This window comes from Oryctolagus cuniculus, chromosome 12 (genome assembly GCF_051225735.1).
Source record: "Oryctolagus cuniculus isolate XC-2025 breed Fujian yellow rabbit chromosome 12, ASM5122573v1, whole genome shotgun sequence".
NCBI lineage: Eukaryota > Metazoa > Chordata > Mammalia > Lagomorpha > Leporidae > Oryctolagus > Oryctolagus cuniculus.
Window position 1 is genome coordinate 80771695 of NC_142878.1, and position 24535 is coordinate 80796229.

General features: G+C 43.9%; 2 long non-coding RNA genes across 2 annotated transcripts in view; one reads left to right on the plus strand and one right to left on the minus strand.

Annotated features, from left to right (window-relative positions):
• LOC127483686 (uncharacterized) overlaps positions 1–24535 on the plus strand; it is a 119787-nt gene that overhangs the window by 34700 nt on the left and 60552 nt on the right. The gene's annotated exons all lie outside the window — the stretch shown is intronic.
• Positions 6427–10641, minus strand: LOC149123120 (uncharacterized). The gene is made up of 2 exons (XR_016218179.1): positions 10517–10641; positions 6427–6656 (listed from the first exon to the last, which is right to left on the minus strand). It is a non-coding gene; the product is annotated as an uncharacterized LOC149123120 (long non-coding RNA).

Genomic DNA, 24535 nt, shown 5'->3' on the forward strand with positions numbered 1-24535 from the left:
TATATGTGTTGCAAATATTGGCATTCAATTTTATTACTCTCTTTGGCATTTTTATGGTGTCCTTTGCTGGATGGAAATTCTTAATTTCAATATGATTGATTTGATCAATTTTTATGTTTGGAGGATTTTTTTTAATGTCTCTTAAAAGACACACATCCAAATGAAGTCTGTAGTTTAGCTAATAGTATTATACCATTGTTAATTTCTTAGTTTTGATCACTGTATGATGGTTATGTAAAATGCTAACTTTACAGAAGCTAGATGAGGTATAAAGGAATTCTTTATGCCATTTTTTGCAGCTAAACTTCTCTGTAAATCTAAAATTATTTCACAATAGTTTTTTTCAGAAGCCATCCCTGTCCTAAGGTTATAAATATATTCTTCTATAGTTGATTCTGAAAGTTTTGCTTTTCATATTTAGGTCCTTGGTCCATCTGGAATTGATTTTGTGTTTGGCGTAAGGTATGGGTTTAATTCTGTGTTTTCCCCACATGGATCGTCAAGTGTCCTATCATCATTTACTGAGTAGCGTCTTCTTTCCCTAGTGCTTTGCAGTGCCAACTTTGTCATATACCAAATATACATAGGAGAGTGGTTCTTTACAAACCTCTACCTATAGAGACATCCAAGACTAACCTCTGCGAGGAGTGCTCCTAGGAAGATCTAGTGTAATCGCCCCAAACCCTTTCCTCCCTAGATGACCTTATCTCTAAAGGCAGTGCCTCTGTATGCAGCAAGATCAAGGGGACTGTTCATTCTTGAGTTTCCAGAGCACTCAGGTCACCTGCTTAACTTGTTCTTTTGACTTCTAGACTATCAGACTCCCTATCTTGCTCATATTCTGATTTTATTTTTGTTTTTAATTTGAGAGGCAGAGAGACAGATACAGAGAAAGAGCAATGGAGAGAGAGAGAAAGAACGTGAGTGCTGCCATCTGTTAATTAACTCCCAAATATCTAAATGGCTGGGACTGGGCTGGGCCTGACTGAAGCCAGGAACCAGGCATTCAGTTCCAATCTCCCATAGGGTGGCGAGAACCCAGTTACTTGAGCTGTTATCACTGCCTCTCAGTGTCTGCATTGTCTGCATTGCAGGAATCTGGAGTCAGGTGTTGAAAACAAGCATGCCAGTATGGGACACAGGTGGCTTAACCAGCTTCTTAACCTGTAGGCTAAACACCAGCCCCATGTTTTGTCTTTTGAAATACAAATCGTTTAAGTTGGGAAAGAACTTAGTGTTGAAATTTTCTAGCCCTTCCGGTGTATAGTTGAAAAAAACTTGAGTTAAGCAAATAACTCCAAGGTCTGATTCTTGGTTGATGGAATAGCTGAGATTAGACCTAATTTCTCAACTTTCAGTTCTTTTCCTTCCTGTGTTTCTCATTCCAATTCACAGCACCACTTCCTGCCCAGCCATCTGAGTTAGAAATGTGGAGGTTCTCCTTGCCGCTCCTTACTTGCCTATAAGCACTTCCTGTCATGAACACATTCTGGTAATTCTGCCCTAGAGATCTCTTACAAACGTGTTCTATCCCATTCATTCCCATGTCCATAGCCCTACTTCATGTCCTTCTCAATGCCTGATTGCATCATAATGAGAACCCCTTTGTTGGCTTGTTTCAAATCATTTATTCATACAATCCATTCACTTGCTTGACTGTTGTAAAAATTTTAAAACACTTTCCTGGTTTTGTCTTCTTGTGAAGGGATGAAGTTGTAACTTTTACCATTTGGCATTAATCTAACTGGTCCATGTGTTAAAACTTTTCCCCTTCCTTCCATGGGTCAGGGCTGTATCCATCATGAACTATTGGATGTTTCTGAGAATTGCCACACCTGTTTGGGCCCCTGATACCCAGCACATGCTCTATGCATGCAGAGCACCCCCTTTTTCTACCTCTTACAGTTGCACTCACTTTTCAAGATTTAGAAAAATGCTGTCTTCTCCATGAAGGCTGTCTGAATGCCTTAGGTACAGCTAATCGCTCTCATGGCATTTTGCGTGATTCTATAAACCTCTATAACAATGGGCTTGTGCATATTTTTGTCTACCTTTGCAGTCTGTACACCCCTTGAGTTCTCTAGCCATATTCTACTGCCTTTGTACCCTAAAGGTCTGGTGCACAGCAAACTTAATATGCTATCACTATCTTTGCCTATGGCAAATGTTATTCATTGGTTGAATCAATAAAATCATGAAAAATACCTAGGAAATAAGTTTTAAATTTTTTTATTCTGCAGACATATCATTTTCTCATTACTTCTTTATTAACTAGAACTCTTGTGGTAGCAAGTATAGAAATTCTATATGCTTACAGTTAAGTCACACAAGAGGCAAGTATTGGCTTATGAAGCAGGGCAAGCGCTGGCTTTCTGGGCAGTAGAACTAGGGTTTCATATGTTCTGAGAGTGCTTGCTGTATTCTGAATTCTGGCCTAGGACTTCTCTACATAACAGCCTTTTCCTGCCCATTGATTGCCTCCCAGAGAAGCTCTGGACCAATATTAATAGCAACAAGACAAGAAGCTAAGAGCCTATCTCCCAGTGTGGTCTGAAACCATGATTGACTGAATTTGCATTTAGTGCCAGCCCCTAAAGGGGGCTCTGAGGAAGTAGAGTCAGTTAAGGGAATAAACAAACATGGCAAAAATGGAGAAGAAAGAGTAGATCGCACCCCCCCAAAGATGAGAGCCATAGCACTTATAGGTTATGAGTCCTGAATTTATGATGAGCTAGAGGCTAGGATGCAGAAAATGCCTTTCTTTTGTTCAGGCACAGTGTTTGGACAAGAAAAAAGCATAGTGTTTGCACACTTAGCTGAAATACTTGACGAAGTGAGTATGTTTCCTTCTAATGAAGTTATTCCATCTTTTGTGCAATGTCTTCATGTTTGACAAGTACCAGGGACTTTAATTGAAAATTACTTTGGGAATCTTGCCAGCCATTACAAATTGGAAATATGAAAACCCTTCTCCTGGGTCAGGAGTGTAACAAGCCCCATGTCAAATGTCATTACCCCACGTGCATTCTAGGACTGTGCAGGTGGGAAGCTAAGTGTTGATTGCATATTTTAGCCCAAGAATAATTTCCTGAATGGCAATTTGTTCCTTTATTTGATGAAACTGAGGTTTTCAACAGCAGTAAAATGCAATCTTTCCAGAGTGTATTTCCGTGGGTTATGAAGATTGATTATGCTGCTTAGTGAGAGATTCATTATTTGGTTATTTAGACTATGATTTATTAAAAAGAAAAAAAGTAAAAAAGCTAATGATTTCCAGTTAGAAAGGCTTGTCCCCTGAACAAGGGTATTTAACTCAGCATTGCTTCTAATTGATAGAGCTGGTGGGGGAGAGGGGGTGGGAGCGGGGGGAGCCAGGAGACCAAGGCCTGTTTTTAGCTGAACCAATGATGCTTTCTCAGATAGCCAAGGGGCCCCCTAATTTCTCTGGATTTCTATCCGCTTCTCACCACCCAGAAAAAAAAAAGACCCAAAAGACATTCAAGGGTGAAGAGCTGTGAGGAAATTAAACAAGAAAGAACCCAGCAGGTCAAGCCTTCTTGAGCCAAGGTGCAGGACAGAGAGAGAGACCTAGGATCCCAGAGAAGGTGCTTAGACCCAGCTCACAGGGGATGGAGACAGCTGTGGGGGAGCCGCTGGTCTGGAGCGAACTTCAGCTCTTGCATGGCTGTGCTTAGCCCCTGCACAGGGTCTCAGGCTGATGGGGCAGACCGTGACCAGCCGGGGCAACCTCACGGCACGGATACCCTAACAAACCTTCCCCATGGCCACACACATCTCTTCAGAAAAACAAGCACAAGCAAAACAAAACCCCCTAGAACCAAAAACAGAAAAAAAACAAAGAAAAACAAAGCAAAACTTAAAAAAAAAAAAAAAGGCTCTGGGTGGGATGTTGTTCACATCAAGGAGACCTGGAGGAAGAAAACAAAGAAGAGTGGGCAAATGAGTCCCCTTGCCCCTCTTCCGTGTCCACCACTGTGCGTCTGCTTGTTCTGTTGTGCCCCGGACACTGCCCTCTGAGATAGCCCTTGCACTGTCTGACACCACGGGAGTGGGGCACAGGAGGCTGAGAAAGGGCCTTGCTTCCAACAAAGGGCTCCTCCTGTCTGAGGAGGGGGCCCTCGGGGTGAGAATGAAGTGGTGGACAGGAAATCCTTTGTTTCATGATAGAAACCAGCCCTGACTCCGAGAAAAATTGCCAGAAAAATCCCCGAGCAAGAGCTGAGATAATGACCATCATAATTACTCCCTGTTGAACCCCAAAAGGGCTGGGACCTGACATCATGATTTATTTTTATTTATTTATTTATTTTTTGCTTTGTAAGAACCATGCAGGGCAGACTTTGTTGCTGCTACTCTCTGCTTTGTTGGAAAAGCAGATGTTATCCTCTCTCTTCTACAGGTGAGGAAACCAAGGATCCAGGGTTTTGTCTTGTCCAGCGTTTTGACTCTGGCAGTTTAGTCACCTTGCTATCCTCTAGCCTGTCTCTGGGCCCATTGGAGGAGCGAACAATTTTTGCACAGGTGAGCGTATTTGCATCAGACTTGGTAGCCGCATTCACACCCATCTCTTGGTTTTGCTGCATGGTCAGCTGTGGGACAGAGAAGGCATCCAGCGCAGGCAAATGGAAGGAGCTCCTGGTGAAAGGAGCTTGGGGATGCCTTTGACGTTGGAGTCTCTGAGTTCAGAAACCCAGTATTGCTGGCCATCTGGTCTCGTGAAAGGACACCTCTGACCTTGTTCCAGATCAGAGCTCTGGGGTACTGTTTGAGGAGGGATGCCTTGCTTGCTAGGATGCCAGGGAGAAGATAACTTCCTCATTGTGATCTGGGAGGAGAGGGGATGGAAATGGCACCGGTGCGGAGCTCTGCCAAGGACAGCTCCCACTTGAACTTCAAAGCGATCCAAACCGGGAGAGGCATGGCCACTGAGGACCAGAGCAGCCTTTATTGTTTCTTTGGGACCATCCCAACCCAGTTCCCACAAAACCATGCTTCAAATTCCTCCGGCATCCTTACACTTCCTTATTATCGTATCCCTGTGGACAATACTAACCTTCCAGCACCCAAAGAGATTCTGGTTTCCAGGATACAATGACAAAGTCCATTCAAAACTTTTAAAAAAATTCATTTTCTAAAAGTACTGCTCTAGAGTGACAAATTTCACCATCAGAAGTTTTCCTGCATCTTCTTTAAGATTTGAGTTCAATGGTTTTTTTTTTAAGTCAGCATGGGACGGGTAGGTTGTTTTTCCATGCTTTCTGCACGTCATAGTTTACTATAGAGGCAACAAAAATTTGATGAGGATTCCTTTGGACCTGAGAAACGTGGAGTCGAGTTTTATAGTGCATTTTCAACTCACAAAGGCAATGCTTGGCACTGATTACAGAGAAGAGGCTGGGCAGTGGTAGTGAGGTTGCTGTTCGTGCACAGTCTAGTTTGGGTTTCATTAATTGAACTGTAAATGAGAAGTTCAAATGTCAATACGTAATTAGAATATAAAGCATCATGCAGGAAAGAGTGCTTTGGCCATGGCAGCCAAAAATGTTATGTCTGTGTTGTTTGTGACCTTTGCTAGCTGGGTGATTATCAGTGGCTGAGGGCTAACACTATGCCCTTCTGGTTTCTTTGCTGTGTCCCCAAGTCCTAGCACTGGAGTCTTCTTGTGTGGCAGGGTGGGCTGGGACCTTCTGAGAGCTGTGTGGCAGATGGGGCAAGACTGCTAAATTGTAGCCCACTCTTGCTCGCAAGCCAATACACCCAAGCCTCCCTTCTCTTTCCTGACTCATACAGACAGGTTTAGTGGAAGGTCTGCCTAACAGAGCAGTATACATCACTATGTGCAAGCCATAAAAATAGTCAGTTTCTTCATCAATTAATTTGCAGTATTAAAAAATGCTTCATTTACAGCACAATTATGAGGTTGAGAAAACAGAGAGCACTTTGTAAAATCCTATGTGACTATAAAGTGTTATTATTTTAATGTTGCAGAACCAGCAGTATTTTTATCATATCACTTAACTCCAAGCCAACCATCCATACATTCTCCAAAATTCCAGCTCCATTTCTACATGCCAACATTTCTGTTTCTCAATGCAGCAAGAATCATTTCCACTGCACCTTTCAGTCTCATTAACCAAACCCATAGAACATTGGTTATTATTTTCTTTCCTAAGTGGAAATCTTAAGAACAGCTTCTCCAAAATAATTGCTGTTTTGCAATATTAGAAATATTTCAATGGTGACAGCTTGGAAATGCTTTAACTTTTAAATACTTAAACCAAATAATAAATAAACCCTTGTGATTAATGTTTCCAGAAGGGACGATTAACATTATCCTTACAGCTGTTCATGATATAATATCAAAATGAAAAACATACACAAGAAAAACAGCAAGCCCAGGCTGACTTCATGTCACTTTTTTTTTTTTTTTTTTTTTTTTTTTTTTTTTTTTTGCAAATAGCTCTAATGTGAAGACATCCTCAGTAAGACTCAACCAACGATATTTCATCTGATCATCATTTAGCCAAACCACAACAATACTCCGGAGGCCTCTTCAGTTTCACTGACAGCATCTGTCATTTCAGTTACTGCAAATGCAATCTCTTGCAGTGATGCTAGCTGGGGCACTCTGCGACCTGAAAGGAAAACGAATCTTTTAATAAAAAGATTTCATGTTTTATTTTTGACATAGGACTTAATAGTAGCTCAGGAAGAGAGGTTTATTGCTTTTGTTGTTTTTTGTTTGGGAGGACTTCAAAACAAAACAAAGCCTGGATGTGGGCAAATGCATCTGTTCCTGATTTAACTATGTACCTGAGCTTCTAAATTGCAAGAATTCCTATTTACATCAAAGGTGGTTTTAAAGACCAGAAGGTAGAACTCTGACTTAAGAAATCCATAATCTTAGTAGCCAATAATTTATTGGCAGAATTCCCTAGCAATGCATGATTTTTATGAGAATAATAATAACTCCCATATGTGGCAGGCTTTGCTGTGCAGATACTGGGTTAGGTGGTCTTCTATGCCTTATCTGACTTGGACCTCTTGACAATCCCTTGAGGTAAGTATTATTTCTCTCATTTTGAAACTGAGGAAACTGAGGCTTAGCTGAGTTGTTAAGCAGGGCTCCAGCCCTGCATTTCCTGGCTCAAAATACCATTCTTCCTTCCCTGCCGTTCATATACCACTGACGTCCATTGAAGGAGTTGCTGAGGCCACAGTCATCGGTGCCATCAAGACAGCTTTTGTTGGGGAATGTCCATTCCATTCCTTAGCTCCCTTTGCCCCTTTGCTTTCTTTCGAGTGGGTCCTTGTATGTGGTGGGGGTGGACTAAGAACAGGAGTGCTCTCTTGCCGGCCTGGCAGTTGTATCTCACCATTTGAGATTCATGAAAATGGCATTCCTCCTGGGTGACACCTCCTCCCCAGGGGTGTCTGCCCCTCCCCTGGCTCTGATCTACTAACAGGTCCCTGACAATCTAGGAATGCCCAGTGCAACATTCACCAAGGGCAGCGGAGCTTTGATTTGGGACAAATGCCCTGTGATGGATGGGCTCTGGCTGATATGTTTCCCTACTGGGGCTCAGAAGTGGGAGGGAGCGGAGGGCTGGAGGTGCCAGCTCCAGCCATGTGGGGAAACCTGGAACGTTAGCCCCTGTCAACTACGCCGTCACACCCTCTGACACATCCGTTCATCAGGTGGCATGTGGAGCCCCTTTGGGGGCTTTTTCTGTATCCAGGAAAGATGACTCCTTCCAGGGGTTTGGCAAGGGACTAAGTGTGTGTGCCATCACCTGAGCTGCAATTCTTGTTTGTGTGGGAAAAAGTGCTCCCATGTTATTCTAGTTCACACTGATCTTAAAAGTGAGGCAAGGCTTAGGTCAGCAAGGATCTCAAATGAAGGCTGTTGTGGAGGAAAAACCCATAAAGCACAGGCCTCAAAAGGGGAGCGGGGTTTGCAGATTATAATTTAGGCTGCTTTTTGCCTCTAGAATTTATTCCAAACTTTTGGTTTTCAGGAAACTTCCGTTTGAATAGTGGAATAGCTAAGTTCTTTAAATTCTCTTCGTGGTAAGGCCCAGTGTAGTCTGTGATTTGGGCCTCAGATTAGACACTACTTCCCAAAAGTCCTCCTTGACCACCCAATTCTACTTCAGTTTCTTCACTGTGGGCTTCCACAGCAGCCTTTGCTTATGCTTACTGATAGATGTCTGCACTGGAATTGTCTGCTTACTTACTGCTTCCTCACTAGAGAGAAGGCACTGGGGCTTGGACACAGTTTTGCACTACATCACTACAACATAAGAGAGAAATTGATGAGGGTCTAACAGAGACCCAGAGAAGCCACTGTAGATAAGCTCTGAAGAAAGTAGTTCATGTAAAAAAAAATTGTTTACATGGATATCATCAAGAAAAAGTTGTTCTTAAGATGTTTGCAGGTGTAAGATGCTGTAGAATTTGTACCATGATTGTTTTTCTTTCTGGCAGTTACACTTTCTACACCTAAAACACATTGCTCTTCTCACAGCATTGGCATCTGAATTGTGGGGCCAGTTTTTCATAATAAAGTCAGTATGATGGACCATTTTTAGCAGAAGATCCATTAAATAACCACTGTCAATGCACCTAACAATCATATAATGATTGTGTGTGTGTGTGAAGCACAATGATGTCATTTGGTTGTACCCTTGCTGTAGTCTTATCAGGTTGGATGTTAATTGCTGTTGTGAACAAGTATCACTCAGGGCTCAGACCACAAAGGAAAGCATGGGTCTTCTAAGTCCCATCAGGGGTCCTTTACATTTGGTAACAAGAGGTTTCCTGTAGTCCAATATCCACTCTTACATTTGTCACCCCAGGATGATGGATGGTTGTAGGAGACTGGCCAAAAAGGAGATGAGGATGACAAAAGGTTGGGTCAAAGTCAGAGCTCTGTAGAGATAAAGATTGGAGGAACACAGCTAGAGACGTAACCAAGAACCACAGGAAGGGCCCCAGGCTGGCTCTCAGACCTCAGCCAGTTACACGACTCCCCTACACTTGGGAAACATGAGTGTTACTTGGTCTCTGCCAGGCCTTCTAGCTTCCTTATCACATAAGTCTATAAACTCACAGTTTTCTGACATAATGAAAAGAAAGAACCAGGACTTGGGAGTTTCGTTTCCCAACTCTATTGCTGTCACCCAGTTAGTGTGACAGAGAGGACCCAGTAGAGGACAAGGTCTGTTTTCCCCCTGTCTTTATTTACATGTTTGTGTTGAAGAAAGGGATCTCTCTTCTTTTTCTTTTTGTTTGTTCCTTAAAAGGGAACTAGTGTAATTCATGTTTTTAATTATAAAGGAAATTCTGAAATATAAGCAATACTTCCTTCAGAAAATTCACAAATAGAAAGGAAACAAAAATCCATCTGAAATATCATCAAAGGAAACTACTACTAATTTCTTACATTTTCATACTTTCTCCTATGCATATACAGATTGGTAAGTCAATATTTATGATTTATAAAACTAAACATAGCCGGCGCCGCGGCTCACTAGGCTAATCCTCTGCCTTGCGGCGCCGGCACACCAGGTTCTAGTCCCGGTCAGGGCGCCAGATTCTGTGCCAGTTGCTCCTCTTCCAGGCCAGCTCTCTGCTGTGGCCCAGGAGTGCAGTGGAGGATGGCCCAAGTGCTCGGGCCCTGCACGGGCATGGGAAACCAGGAGAAGCACCTGGCTGCTGGCTTCGGATCAGTGCGGAGCGTCGGCTGCAGCACGCCAGCCGCAGCGGCCATTGAGGGGTGAACCAATGGAATAAAGGAAAACATTTCTCTCTGTCTCTCTCTCTCTCACTGTCCACTCTTCCTGTCAAAAACAAAAAAACAAAAAAACAAAAAAAAAACATAAACTTGATGATTTTATTCACCCGATTTTGAAGTTTGCTGTTCTTAGTTAAATATGTGACAAACATTTTTTTTAATTAATTAATTTTTATTTGACAGGCAGAGTGGACAGTGAGAGAGAGAGACAGAGAGAAAGGTCTTCCTTTGCCGTTGGTTCACCCTCCAATGGCCGCCACGGCCAGCGCGCTGCGGCCGGCGCACCACGCTGATCCGATGACAGGAGCCAGGTACTTCTCCTGGTCTCCCATGGGGTGCAGGGCCCAAGCACCTGGGCCATCCTCCACTGCACTCCCTGGCCACAGCAGAGAGCTGGCCTGGAAGAGGGGCAACCGGGACAGAATCCGGCACCCCGACCGGGACTAGAACCCGGTGTGCTGGTGCCACAAAGCAGAGGATTAGCCTAGTGAGCCGCGGGCCGGCCTGACAAACATTTTCATTTCAATGAATGCAATCTGTTACACATTCATTACAATCTATTATTCATTATCATACATTCTATTATACATTTTAATGGCTGCAGAGTGGCATGATCAATTATCCAGTTGCCTCTGTGTCTTGATGGCCAATATTTTGCTATAATAAACATCAGCTTGGTGAATATCTTCAGTAACTCACCAGAGGCTCCAGAATCTGAACTTTCAGAAATGGCTGTGGCCAGTGAGGGTGGATTAGAAAACAAAAGCTGAGCGCTGTGGCATCCTGGAGCTCCCAGATCCTGTCTGTGAACCTTGGGAAAACAGAGTTAGTTCTGAAACCAAACTAAATTTGAGTCAGTGTGGAGAGCAGCTGATTGGTGTTGGAACTGACCTTATCTCTAGGGATCCTTTGGAGTAGGAATGACCTAAAACTAGAACATATTTCCTGGAACTGTTTATCTCCAAAGGGCTAAATCTACAGCATCTTCCAAAAGCGTAGACATTTTGCCCAAAGAACAAAATTACTGTAGTTATGCCTTGAGAATTTCTTAAATGTTAACACAATTGTTTATTCTTGTTTGGAGGCTAGTGGAGCCTGTTGTCTGTGTGGAGCCATCAGGGAGTTAAGGGATGTGGAGGAGGTAGGGGGAGACCAGAAAAGGCAGACTTCAGAGGATTTTCATCTCTAGGAGACAGTGCTGTCAGTGGTTTAGAATGTTCTGGCAGTGTTGTGCCCATTCTCATACTGAATTTCACTACAACCCTTGGAGTCATTCTGTTTACAGATGAAGAAAAAGAAGTAAGCAATATCAGATCACTCTTTAGAGGCCAGTTCACAGGGCAGAGCTGATATTTATTTGGTTCCTTGCCTTTCTTTTTTTTTTTAAATTTTTTAACTTTTATTTAATGAATATAAATTTCCAAAGTACAGCTTATGGATTACAATGGCTTCTCCCCCATAACTACCCTCCCACCCGCAACCCTCCCCTTTCCCTCTCCCTCCCCCCTTCCATTCACATCAAGATTCATTTTCAATTCTCTTTATATACAGAAGATCAGTTTAGTATATATTAGGTAAAGATTTCAACAGTTTGCACCCACATAGAAACACAAAGTGAAAAATACTGTTTGAGTATTAGTTATAGCATTAAATCACAATGTACAGCACATTAAGGACAGAGATCCTACATGAGGAGTAAGTGCACAGTGACTCCTGTTGTTGACATAACAAATAACAAATTGACACTCTTGTTTATGGCATCAGTAATCACCCTAGGCTCTTGTCATGAGTTGCAAAGGCTATGGAAGCCTTTTGAGTTCACCGACTCTGATCATATTTAGACAAGGTCGTAGTCAAAGTGGACGTTCTCTCCTCCCTTCAGAGAAAGGTACCTCCTTCTTTCCACTGGGATCTCACTCGCGGAGATCTTTCATTTAGTTTTTTTTTTTTTTTTCCCCGCAGTGTTTTGGCTTTCCATGCCTGTAATATTCTCATGGGCTTTTCAGCCAGATCCGTGTGCCTTAAGAGCTGATTCTGAGGCCAGAGTGCTGTTTAGGACATCTGCCATTTGGTTCCTTGCCTTTCTGGTACTTTCTATCAGACCAGGCTGAAAAGCTTAAGAGTTACCTATTATCCCCAATGAAGAAAAAGCTAATAAGTATCTGGGAGTGATGAGTTATTAAGAATGTGTAAGAAAGCTGGAAATAATGATAAAAATGTGGGGCACCAACTCATGCTCCATCCAATATGTGGGACACTTAATTCTAAGTTACCACCTTGCCTTTGGAATAAATTCTTGTCATGTGTTTAAGAGTGTGGCTACATTTCAGGCATGGAAAGCCAAGACACTGTGGCAAAAAAATGTCCTACATGAAGGATCTCTGTGACAGAGACCCCAGTGGAAAGAAGTGTGCATCATCATCTGAAGGGAGGAGAGAACTTTCACTTTGCTTATGGTCTTGTCTAAATACTGACGGGGATTGTAGATTCATATGGCTTCCACAGCCTTGGCATCTCATGTCTAGAGCCTTGGGTGATTGTGGAGATCATACATAAGAGTGTTAATTGTTAAATTAGCCACAGAAGTCACTGTGTGCTTATTTCCCATGTAGGACTTCTGTCCTCAATGAGTTGTATTATGAGAATTAGCTGTAAAACTTGTTCTCAAACAGTTTTTTTTGTGTGAGTGTGTGTATGTGTGCAAATTGTAGAAATCTTTACTTAGTATAGAGTTGGTCTTCTGTGTATAAAGTTAATTGAAAATGAATCTTAATGGAGAATGGGTCTGGGAATGGGAGAGGGAGGAGGAGGAGGGGTGGGAGGGCAGGTATTGTGGGAAGAATCACTATATTCCTAAAGTTGCACTTATGAAACTTGTACTCATTAAATAAAACTTTTCTCTGGGAAAAAATAGTAAACCGAATGGAGGCTAAATAACCTGGGAGGGGCTGAGATCTTTCTCATTTCTCTTCCTTCATTGACTTCACAACGACAAGAGCTTAGAAATACAATCTATTCTGGACTTGGGTCGAGGGATGTAGTATGAAAGCACAGAATAGCTAGAACATTCCTTAAGTTGCCACTAGTCCAACCCCCCATGTAGCTAAAGTCATATCTCCCAGCCCAAAGGGCTATAAAATCCTTAAGAGTTGGGCTTGCTTTTCAGGACGGGGCTTTGACTGTCGTGCCCATTCAACTTCCTCTTGTCATCCTTGTCAAAGAGTTGACCAACTGTGGTTTGTAGAGGTCAGATAGAGAATAATTTAGATGTTGTGGCCCATGTGCCCCTTGCCTAATTACTCAACTTTGCCACTGAAGGGAAAAAGTCGCCACCGTGAACATGTAAGCAAGCATGGTATCTGGCAATAAAACGTAATTTAACAAGTACCTGAGGTTTGCTAGCACTTGCCTTAGTCTAACAGTTTTATCAAAGCCCTTGTGCCTTCCTTTCATTTTCCAAGATAATGCTTTGAAGCATGAGCCTTCTCTAGTTTACTGGGCACTGGACACAGAGCTGCGCACATATAAGGCACCTAGCATTTTTCTCCTCCCATAAATGAATAAAAGCTACCTTTACTCCAAAATGCCAATGTGACTGAAATCAGAGCCAGTTCCTTTGCAATTTCTTTTCTCTGGATATAGTTTTATATGGTGTTCACAGGTGTCCTGAAGAATGACCCTTTTATCTAAGGGAAAACAAGGCTATCACATGGTTTTGTCAGAGCAGTCTGGATTCAGGGCTGACTGATTCCATCTAGAAGAAAAACCATCAGCTTCAATATCTCATTTTCCTTTTCCAGTAGTTTCTGATGAGACACAGTAGTGAACACCAGAGCTGCTTACTCCTAAGTTGTCTCTCTCCTAGAAGAATTCAAAGGATGTTGGACTAAGACACAGGGAACTTTGGTGTTGTCTCCTGCTCTAATAGCTGCCTTACCTTGAGTAATCTACTATCCTGTAGTCTACCCAGGGTCATCTTTACCAAACACAAAAGAATTAAGTTGGATCATTAACTTACACTATATACAAAACTTTACTGTAAATTGATCAAATGCTTAAATATAAGTGCTGAAACTATAAAACTCTTCGGAAAAAGCAGAGGGAAAGTCTTTGTGACATTAGCTATGATACCAGAGGCATAGGCAATAAGAGAGATAATCAATACATTGAAATTCATCAAAGTTAAAAATTTCTATGTATCAGAGGACACAATCAATAGAGTGAAAAGATAATCCATGAGATGGAAGCAGTATTTGAAAATTATATATCTGATAAGTTATTAATATCTAGAATATGCAAAGAACTCCTACAACTCAACAAGGGAAAAAAACTCAACCCCCTAGCCCCAAAAAAGATTTAAAAAATGGGCAAAAGACTTGGATAAATATTTAGATGTTTTTCCAGAAAAGCTTTACAAATGTCTAGAAAGCACATGAAAGCATGCTCAATCAAAACCTTTAGGATGGCTCCTATTAATAGAGCAAATAGCAACTAGATAACCACAAGGTTGTGAGAAACTAGAACCATTGTGCCCTGTTAGTGGGAATGTAAAATGGTTAGTTGCTTTGGAAAACAGACAATCCCTCCAAATGTAAAAATAGAATTTTTATATGATCCAGAAATTCAATTTCTAGGTATACTAAAAGGAATTGAAAGCAAGGTCTCACAGAGGGATTTGCACACCCAGATTCATAACAGCATTGTTCACAACAGTCAAAAGGTGGCAATAACCTTAATATTCATTAAGAGATTAATGGAGAAACAAAATGTGGCACATACATACAATGGAATATTATTCAGCCTTAGGAAAGAAATTCTGAGACATGATGCAACATGGATGAACCTTGAAAACATTGTGCTAGGTAAAATAAGCCAGTCACATATATACACATACTAAATGGTTCCATATATATACGTTACCTAGGGAAGCGAAATCCATACCATACAAACAGGAAAGTAGAATGGTGACCCTAGGGAAGGAGAACAGGGTCTGGCTGTTCAATCAATAAAGAGTTTTAGTTTTGCCAAATGAAAAGTGTTCTGGAAATGGGTGGTGGCGTTGGTTGCACAACAATGTGAATGTGCTTAATGCCACTCAACTGTACACTTAAAATTTAACACGGTGAATTCTGTTCCATGTGTTTTACTATAGTTAAAAATGAAAATGAAAAAAGGCTGAAAGCATGTCCTCTTTAGATGACTGCTAAGGGCCCTTTTGCTCTAAAGTATTGCGTTTCTACTCTACCGTGCACTTGGAGATGAGTTTTAGAGGACACAGTTATGCTATGAAGCAGAGGGTTAGCTCTTCCACTCCTAACCACAGTCTCTGCACTCTGTATCTCTTCACAGAGATGATCAGATCATCTTCAAATACTGATCTCATGCGTGACTTACAAAAGCACTGCAACATTGGTAGGGCTGTAATATTGTACTCCATTACAGATGAAACAGCTGGCACTCAGGAGTTGACATGACTTGTTTATTTTTATTTTTATTTATTTTTTGACAGGCAGAGTGGACAGTGAGAGAGAGAGATACAGAGAGAAAGGTCTTCCTTTATTCCGTTGGTTCTCCCTCCAATGGCCACCGCCAGCGCGCTACGGCTGGTGCACCGTGTTGATCCGAAGCCAGGAGCCAGGTGCTTCTCTTGGTCTCCCATGGGGTGCAGAGCCCAAGCACTTGGGCCATCCTCCACTGCACTCCCTGGCCACAGCAGAGAGCTGGCCTGGAAGAGGGGCAACCGGGACAGAATCCAGCGCCCCGACCAGGACTAGAACCCGGTGTGCTGGTGCCACTAGGTGGAGGATTAGCCTATTGAGCCGCAGCGCCGGCCAACGTGACTTGTTTAGAGCATTGAGTTAACACACAGGCACTTTAAAAAGCTTGTAAAAAAATTTAAAAATTTATTTTGGTGCAAAACAAATTTGAAAATACATGTATTTTTAAATAATGCATATTTTCATGAACTTTTGAAGACTTATTGTATGCATGGATTTCAAACTTTTTTTAAAATTTATTTGACAGGTAGAGTTTATAGACAGTGAGAGAGAGAGACAGAGAGAAAGGTCTTCCTTCCATTGGTTCACTCGCTAAGTGGCCGCAATGGCTGGAGCTACACCGATCCGAAACCAGGAGCCAGGAGTTTCTTCCTGGTCTCCCAAGCAGGTGCAGGGGCCCAAGGACTTGGGCCATCTTCTACTGCTTTCCCAGGTCACAGCAGACAGCTGGACTGGACGAGGAGCAACCAGGACTAGAACCCGGCGCCCATATGGGATGCCGGCACCTCAGGAGGAGGATTGACCTAGTGCACCATGGCGCCAGCCCCTCAAACATTTTTGTGTTAAAATAGACTTGTCTTTTAATTCCATGTCCCACACACTATTTGAAGTGGCCTCCTATGCGGTCATGCAGGGTCCCCTCCAGCTCTCCTCTATTCCATTCCTTGGAAACCCTAAGGGACTGCTCTCCAAGCTGTGGTTGACACCATACTCAGCAGTGTACCCAGGAGATTGGCCCCACTGACAGCTGTAGCTTTCCCTTGAGGTCTCTTGAGTCTTTCTCTCTTGGTGGTTTCCTCTCCCTCCATAAAGAACTTGAAGCCTTTGATACTTCTCACAAAGTGGGTGGGAGGAAACAAAGGAATTGGGAATTCAGTGAGCACTCACTACAGACCAGTGCTGTGTGAGGCCGTCTCCCTGCATCACGCCTTTACTAGAGAAGTAATACCACTTCCTTTTTGAGAGAGGGGGGAAATGTGGCTCTAGGGTGGACTGGATCACAGAGCTGGGGAGTGAAGTCACAGTTGTCCGTCTCTGTCATCTTTGCAGAAACAGGGGGACCTGGCGTTAAAGACACCCAGTGCACTGGAGCTAAAAAGCCAAGCAGCAGAACCAAGCAAATGGAATTTCTCTCTATGAGCAGTAAGCCGTCTTGGTCAAAATACTTCCACTGAGCTGGCAAGCATCGGGGGAGGCCCTGAGATGCAGCAGGAAGCAGACGGGCTAGGTGGCTCTTTGGCTCCTTTATGACGCTCCCTTACTGCTGAGGAGGCGGGGAATAAACATAAAAGTAAGCGTACAAGTGCGACATTTTTAGGTTGTGGTAAATCCCATGAGGGCAACAAAAGAGACAGTGGCGTCGGGGGTAACTGGGCAAACTGAGTGGGTGTTTGGGGAAGTGGTGCATGAGTTCTGAACTAAAAGGAGAGAGAGAAACCCCAGAGGAGAGAATAAGGGAGAACAAGCTGGGCAGGGGACTGCAAGTGCAGGTGCCCCCTGCTGGACAGAGCTTGGAGAAGGGCGGGTCAGCGTGGCTGAGCACAGTGGGTGAGGTTTGTGTGGAGAGGGCCGCAGTGGCCAAGTGGAGAGGAGGCTTGAAGGCCATGGTCCAGAGGCTGGATTGTATTCCAACAGCAATGAGAATCTGTAGAGTTTTTGGCTCAGCTTGGAAGGGTGGTTCTACAGTGGAGACTCCAAATAACTCAAAACTCACAGAGAAATTTGGAGAGCATTCTCTCATGGCTGCCCAGCACAATGGCCTGCCCCAGACTATCTCCTCTGCAAAAATATTTCTGCTTACCCATATGGAAAAAACCTAGTTAACATATTTTAGGAGTTATAGAGTGAATACATTCTTCAGTGTTTCTCTTACGATGAGCCATGAGTAGAGCTGGATCAGTATGAGTAGAAAGGTAGCACAGGGCCAACAATTAGGCTGCTAGTTAGGGTGCTTGTGTCCCACATCTGAATACCTGGGTTTCTGGGAGCAGTGATGGCTCTAGTGGTGGGGTCTTATCACCCACAGGAGAGACCAGAATTGAATTCCTAGCTCCTGGTTTCAGCCCACCGAGCTCTGGCTGTTGTGGGCATTAGGGGAGTAAACTAATGGATAAGAGTTTTATCTGTCTGTCTCTGTGCCTCTCAAATAAATAAGATGAAAAATAACAAAAAAGTAGTACCTTCATGTCAAGCAGGTAATATTTTCTCCTCCTCCTCCTTCTCTCTCTCACTTCCTTCCTTCCTTTCTTATTTTTGCAAGTATATTTAAATCCATGGCTTCCAGGAAAGGAGCTGGCTCTCCCTTGGAAAAGCTCCACATGTCCTTTTGAGGTCATGTCTTGAAATCTGGGGCAGATTCATCTGACACAGACCTCTAGGAAGGCATTTCATGTTGGAGGGAAGACAGTCCATTGTGGATGCCTTGCAGAGTGCCCTGGATGGGAGAAGCTTGCAAAACCCACCAACAAGTTAAGTAATCTCCACTTCCCCAGCAACTCTCCAGCAGCATAGTACTCAGAGGACCAACAACAGGAAGGCAGGAAGCCCATGGTGCCAGAACCTGGGGAGAGAAAAAGATGATGAAAAATAACTTCCGGAAGAAATAAACTCACATTTTAAATAGAAACAGGATTTAAAGAAAAATAAAGCCAAAAATCCCATCCAACAGGAAATGATGATCAGCTTTAAGAAATTCCAGGGAGAGTACCCTGGGACAGTTGAAAAAATTGGCACAAGGACATCAGTTGGGCTGAGGAGGAGCTAAGGATGGATTGACAAGTTTCCCAAACATCTGGAGTTGTTCTCAGTATCCTAACACTCTACCAGGATCCTCAGAGGGTAGAGATGTCACCAATGTGCCAGAGGAGTTTGGTGAAGGTGGTATGGACACTTGTCACCATTGCTCCATGACCTCCTGCAGTCAGTGGATAATTACTGTGCACACAGATTCCAGGCATCATGGATATTTAGGGAAAAAAATAACCAGCCTGCCTCCCTGCTCTCAAGAGGCACACACCCATTGCTCTGGGAACACTATGCTTACCAATTGGAGAGTTCCTTAAGATTGTTTATGAGAGCGACTTGCCATACTCCATCAATGGGCCAGGAAAAGTGACTGAAGCTAGATCATCAGATGTACTCTCCCTGAAATTTGAATCATGAGGAGTGACAAAAAATACTGGGGGAAACATAGTTGGAGTAGATTCATCCACATTCTGCAGAGAAATCTCCTCTTGTGGTTGCGACCTGGAACCTCAGAACTACTGTCTTTCAAGGCAGCGCCCTCAGTCCTCCCATAAATTCTGTGAGCTGCTGCATAGCTATTGGATGGACGCCAACTCTGCTTAGGTTTGCCAATGTTGGCGTCTGTTGCTTGCAGCCAATGATCCTTGACTAAGGACCAGGAAGAAGTGGTTTTATATAAATGATTGCCTTTGCAATTTAGATTAAAATTTTGAATTCTTATGTATAAATCTTATTTTTCTAACTTAGATACTCTTGTCTAAACTATTGAAATAGACTTCCTTTGTTCTCTTTGCCTTCAGTTTCTCACAGTGTCTCCAGGCACTACAGTCAGGATTATTATTCTAAACTATTTCTTTACTTCTTCAGAATCCTCAGCCTCCTTAGCCCGGTGGGCAAAGCCTGCCAAAGTCTGGTCCTGCCTTTGTAACTTGCTCCTGACATTCTCACGTATGCAATGTTAAGGCCACATGGCAAGGGTGGTGGGGGGAGGGCTACTCATTCTCAAGTTCTCAATGCAGTGGTCTACCTCAGTGCCTTTGCACAAGTCCTTCCCTCGCCCAGGAATACCATGTTTCTGTGTTCTTTGTAAGCTCTACTTTATCTTGAAGAACTCAGTTGAAATATTAGCTCTGGCATGAAGCCATCTCTGACCACCTAGAAGGAATTAATCACATCTCCCTCTGTGTTCCCATGACCCCTATCTTGAACTGCTACTGTTGGCTTCTGTCTTGACCCTGAGGTAGCTTTATGCATGTTCATGGGCTATTCTACATGCAGCAAGGGCCTGCATCTCTGGTCTTGTAAAGCTTAGTAAAGTGCCAGGCTAAACAGACGATGAATGTTTTTGAATTAATTTAATTTGCTAGGCATAAGACTGTAAAAGTTATTATTAGTTGAAATTGATCTGAAGATGAAGAGTCAGGTTCAGACCACACAGTCAAAAACCAAGCCTTCCTCATACAGTCTCCTTCAATGCACAGACCAACAGCCCTTGTGCCACCTCTGCACTGGATGTCGGCTGTCTCCTCTCCATGGTCTACCTGGTCCCTCGCACATGCCAGGAGTTAAGTAAGTTATTGTTGAATGAATGAATAGATAAATGAACTTGATCCTCATTTACCCTAGGATGAATCGTGACTCATACCCATCCCTAACACTTGTGAGGCCTCGTGCAAAAGTAGAAAGAAGTCTAACATAGCAGGTGTCTGAATATTTCAAGTTACCAAGGAAGTTAAATAATTGTTCTACTTTTTGTTTTCTTTCTACCTTGACTAAGATGTCTTTACTACTGGGACTTTGTCAGAAAGTGGCTCAGGAAAGGTTCACTGTAGACCTTCAGCCCTGGGCCTGCTCACTTCCCTTCTTCCCCTGGCTGTGCCTCATTCCTTGAGCGGCCTCACATATCTTAACTGTGGCCACAGCACCCCACAAAACACTACCCTTGGTCCTGCATTGGTTCTCCCTTGACCCTAGGGGTTTGCATTTTGAAAGTCTTGCCTGTTCTTAGGAGGGGCCGGCGCCGCGGCTCACTAGGCTAATCCTCCGCCTAGCGGCGCCGGCACACGGGGTTCTAGTCCCGGTTGGGGCGCCGGATTCTGTCCCGGCTGCCCCTCTTCCAGGCCAGCTCTCTGCTGTGGCCCGGGAGTGCAGTGGAGGATGGCCCAGGTGCTTGGGCCCTGCACCCCATGGGAGACCAGGAAAAGCACCTGGCTCCTGGCTCCTGCCATCGGATCAGCGCGGTGCGCCGGCCGCAGCGCGCAGGCCGCGGTGGCCATTGGAGGGTGAACCAACGGCAAAAGGAAGACCTTTCTCTCTGTCTCTCTCTCTCACTGTCCACTCTGCCTGTCAAAAAAAAAAAAAAAAAATTAAAAAAAAAAGAAAGTCTTACCTGTCCTTAGGAGGGCCAGGCCAAAGATGAGACCCACACAGGTATGGAAGCAGCTCAGAGACTTTGAGGCAAGGATTTCCGGGGTCCTGCATACAAGGGCATAGTCCAGAAAGGGAAGTATGGACTCCATCCTGCATACTCATCATTTTACAGGGAGAAGAATGGTTAGACGAGGGCAAGAGTAGACCCAGGGCAGGGGCCTTTCCTGCCCAGCTCCAAGGACAGTACGGCTCTGGCTTTATACTTTCACTTAGAGATTTATCCTTCTAGGGATCAGATAAGAAAGACATCCCTCCCTCCACTTCATGAGTCTGCTTCTACAGCGTTTACCCTGGGAGGCTGCATACGAGCAACGGAAGCCCCGGAAATGCCGTGGGTGAGAGTGAAGCCACATGACCCCTAAGGGGAGTCACAGGACGAAATGCAATAGGTAAGGTCCTTCTCCGTGTGGGGGCGAGAGTCACTTTCACATCAAGTATGCTTGACCATGGAGCTCCAGAAGTTTCTGCTCCTCTGCCGTGAAGCACGGTGCTTGGACATCGCCTTGGACAGACCCAGGCAGGTGGGAGGCCTGAAGGCTGACAATGACACTGCAATTTTTCTGAGCAGAGCGAAACCAGTGGCCGGTGCTTTAAAGAAAGAAGGAGATTTTCTGCACAAAGTCTTTCAAATGGGCTCCTGCAGACAGCTGTGGCCAAGCTTTTGAAATATCTCTAGCCTCTGTTTTCCTGCTGTGAAGTCTTGCGAGAAACAGCTTAGGAGCGATGAGCTGTTTGCTATTCTGGGGCAGTGGGTGTGCAGATGAAAGGGCAGATGAGCTGGGGCGGAATCATTCCCCAAGCGCCCATAAAATTTTTGATCTTTGGCCCCTGCTGTAAAGTGACTCTGGGAATGCCGGTCAGAAAGGACGGTGAGTTCCACGGCACGAGGCCTTGCCAGGACCTCCATCTGGGCACCTGGAATACAGTCCTTGGCACCCAGGGCACCAAGATGGGGACTTTCAGCAATCCTGGTGACTCCATAGGCCTGTTGCAACCCCAGAGGATCTCAGGCGGGCGACACTGAGAAGTGGGGAGGTCTCATGAGCTAAGCCTTGGCAAGGGTGTTGATGTAAAGAAGCAAATATTCCACCAAGAAAGTGAAGTTTTGTCTGTGCTTAAACTGAGGATTTAAATCACTTAGGTTCAGGTGAGTTGGGGCTGCTTGACTCGCTGAGCAGAGCGCTTAGCTGGGAGTCAGGAGACTGGGAGTGAGCTCTGGACTTTGTCACCACTTGGCTGGGTGACTGGCCAAATTACATCCCTCCCTGGAAAATGAGAGCTTTGGACTATGTGTCCTAGAAGTTACCATCCAACTCAAGTGTTTGAAATTAAGTTTTCAGAAGTAGTGGGTTCCAAGAGGCGGTCCTGGAAATGTTGTCATGTATTCCTCACGTTGAAAGGATTTCCTGATTCCGTTTTTCTTCAGATAACTATACCATTTGCTTAGAGCTGGGATTTTGAGCTCTGGCAATCTACGTTCAGTCCTAGCTTGGTCACTGATAACTGTGGACTTTGGGTGCGTGTTGGTCCCTTTACTTTCCTTATCTGTGAGGATATCACCTGCTTCCCCGGTGGCTGGGAGAGTTAGATGAGATGATAGCTGTGCATGCTGCCTCTAGGGTTAGCTCTCCATCTGCACAGCAGCACTGCTCTTGAGATTGGCAAGGCTGGGCTGGCTCGTGGAGGATGCCACAGGAGGGAACTGGTTGCCCTTGGACTAGGACTTCCAAGGCCATTGCTGAGGAGGGTACAGGCTTTTCCCAGACATAATGTTCCATTTTTTCTCCATAGAAAACCCATGTTCCACACTGGATGAAGTGAAGGACATGACTCACAGGCAAGGTTTCCTAAAGTAGCTCCAGGGTGATCCAGGTGTATTCCTCAGATCCAGAGGCTGTGTTGGAGACAAAGCCATAGAAGTTCAAAGCCTTAGCTGGGATGGGAGGCAGCTCTGGTATAATGCCAAGGGTTTGGAGTTAGGGTTGGTATAAGGACTCTGTTTAATTTGACTTAGTGTCCCTGCTACTTAATAATGTCGCTGTCATTCTGCTGGGGCTAAATAAATGTATGCTTATTGAATAGAGGAAGGAAAGAGGAAAGGAAAAAAGAACAGAAAGGAAGGAAGGGAAGAGGGGCTAAGCTTGACTGCTGGCTCCGCCGCATGAAACCTGGAGCTTCAGTTTCCTCATTTGTAAAATGTGGATTAAAATTTTTACTGCCGAGGCTGGAGGATTCATTGTGGCACAGCATTTTAATCTGCAAGCTATTATGTTTCTACATCTCTCTGTCTTTTGTCTGACAGTCTGGGATAATAGCAAAAACAACAAAATCTAAGCTGAAAGTTGCAGGAAGTGAACATGGAAGCCCTTTTCCTGATTGGTTAATCCCCATGAAAATGGCCTGGCTTCCAACTGTATTTTAATTTAACATGGATGTTGACTCATCAGATTTATTTTCTTGGCCTCAGGGTTTGTATATTTTTTGAGAAAAGAGGCAAGTCGTAATAAAATAAATGCATAAAATTTTTTCTTGTTGTTTGGGTTTTACCTAGAATGTTGTTACTCCACTCAGTGATTCTTATTCTGTACACTAAAGATGTCAAGCTTCAACTCATTAGCAACATGTTCAGCTATGAAGGAAATTCTCAGCTTCTATAATGTGTGATCAAGGCAAGGCATTCAGCAGTTTCGCTCTCCTAGGTGAGACACGTGCAGACCCTGTTCCGAATAGCATTGGCTTACACTTCTTTCTGGTGCTGCTCCTATGCTTCCTTAGCACAGTAGTCATTCTAAGCATATCATGTGCCCAGCATTGTGCAAGGGGCTGAGATTATAGGATGAACAAGACACAGGCCTTGTCCTCACATCAAAGGGCAGACACAATAGTAATTGCGCACATACTAATTGGCTAATTTCCAAATATCATTGAGAGGAAATTCTTTTGAAATTATCCAGAAATGGAATTAATCAGGCCATAGTTTCCAAGTAGAACAGAAAAATCAAGTAGTACTGAGCTCCTATTTTGTGTTAATGTGATGTGAGTGTCTCACATGTACCAGTTCAGGCCCCTGCTTTCCAAGTGCTCCTGAAAGCAGCCAGCTCCCATTGTGTAGCAGGAGTAACTGAGATGCAGAGAAGTTAGCTGGTCGGCACAGGGTCTTTATAGTCATGTATACTCAAGTCTTGCCCTTTCAACTGTATCACATCACAACTGAATAATGTACCCAAGTAAGTAAAAACACTTTTTCACCCGTTCTTCCTATGCCTTATAGAGTTTCTGAAGTCTAGAGTCAAGATGTTTTGGGTGAAACACTGCAGGTTGGTCCAGCTCTGGGGCAGTAGTCTGGCAGCCATGCTGCAGCTTCATTCACAGTGAGTCAGGAGTGCTCCGTTCCGAGCCCTGCCCTCTGACGGGCTTATGTTCTTTATGGGTCTTGGCAGGAGGGAGAAGTAGTTAAAGCCACATTTGGCTTCAACATAAGCCGAATCCATGTGATCCATGTGATCTTTGAGTGACTTCCTCACCTGTCAATTGGAAATGATAATAATATATATATATATATATATATCATGGGATTGTTGTACCAAATCAGATAGTCTCTACAAAGTGTTCCTCAAGTAGGAGACCTAGAAATGTACATTAGCTATGATTCTTTTTAGCCTTCAGACATTTCCAAAGATGGAGTGGGCTGGCAGAAGCTCACTTGGAGCACAGGGAGCCTAAGCATTAGGTTAGCTAACTCTGAGCCATTCGGCACACTACATCA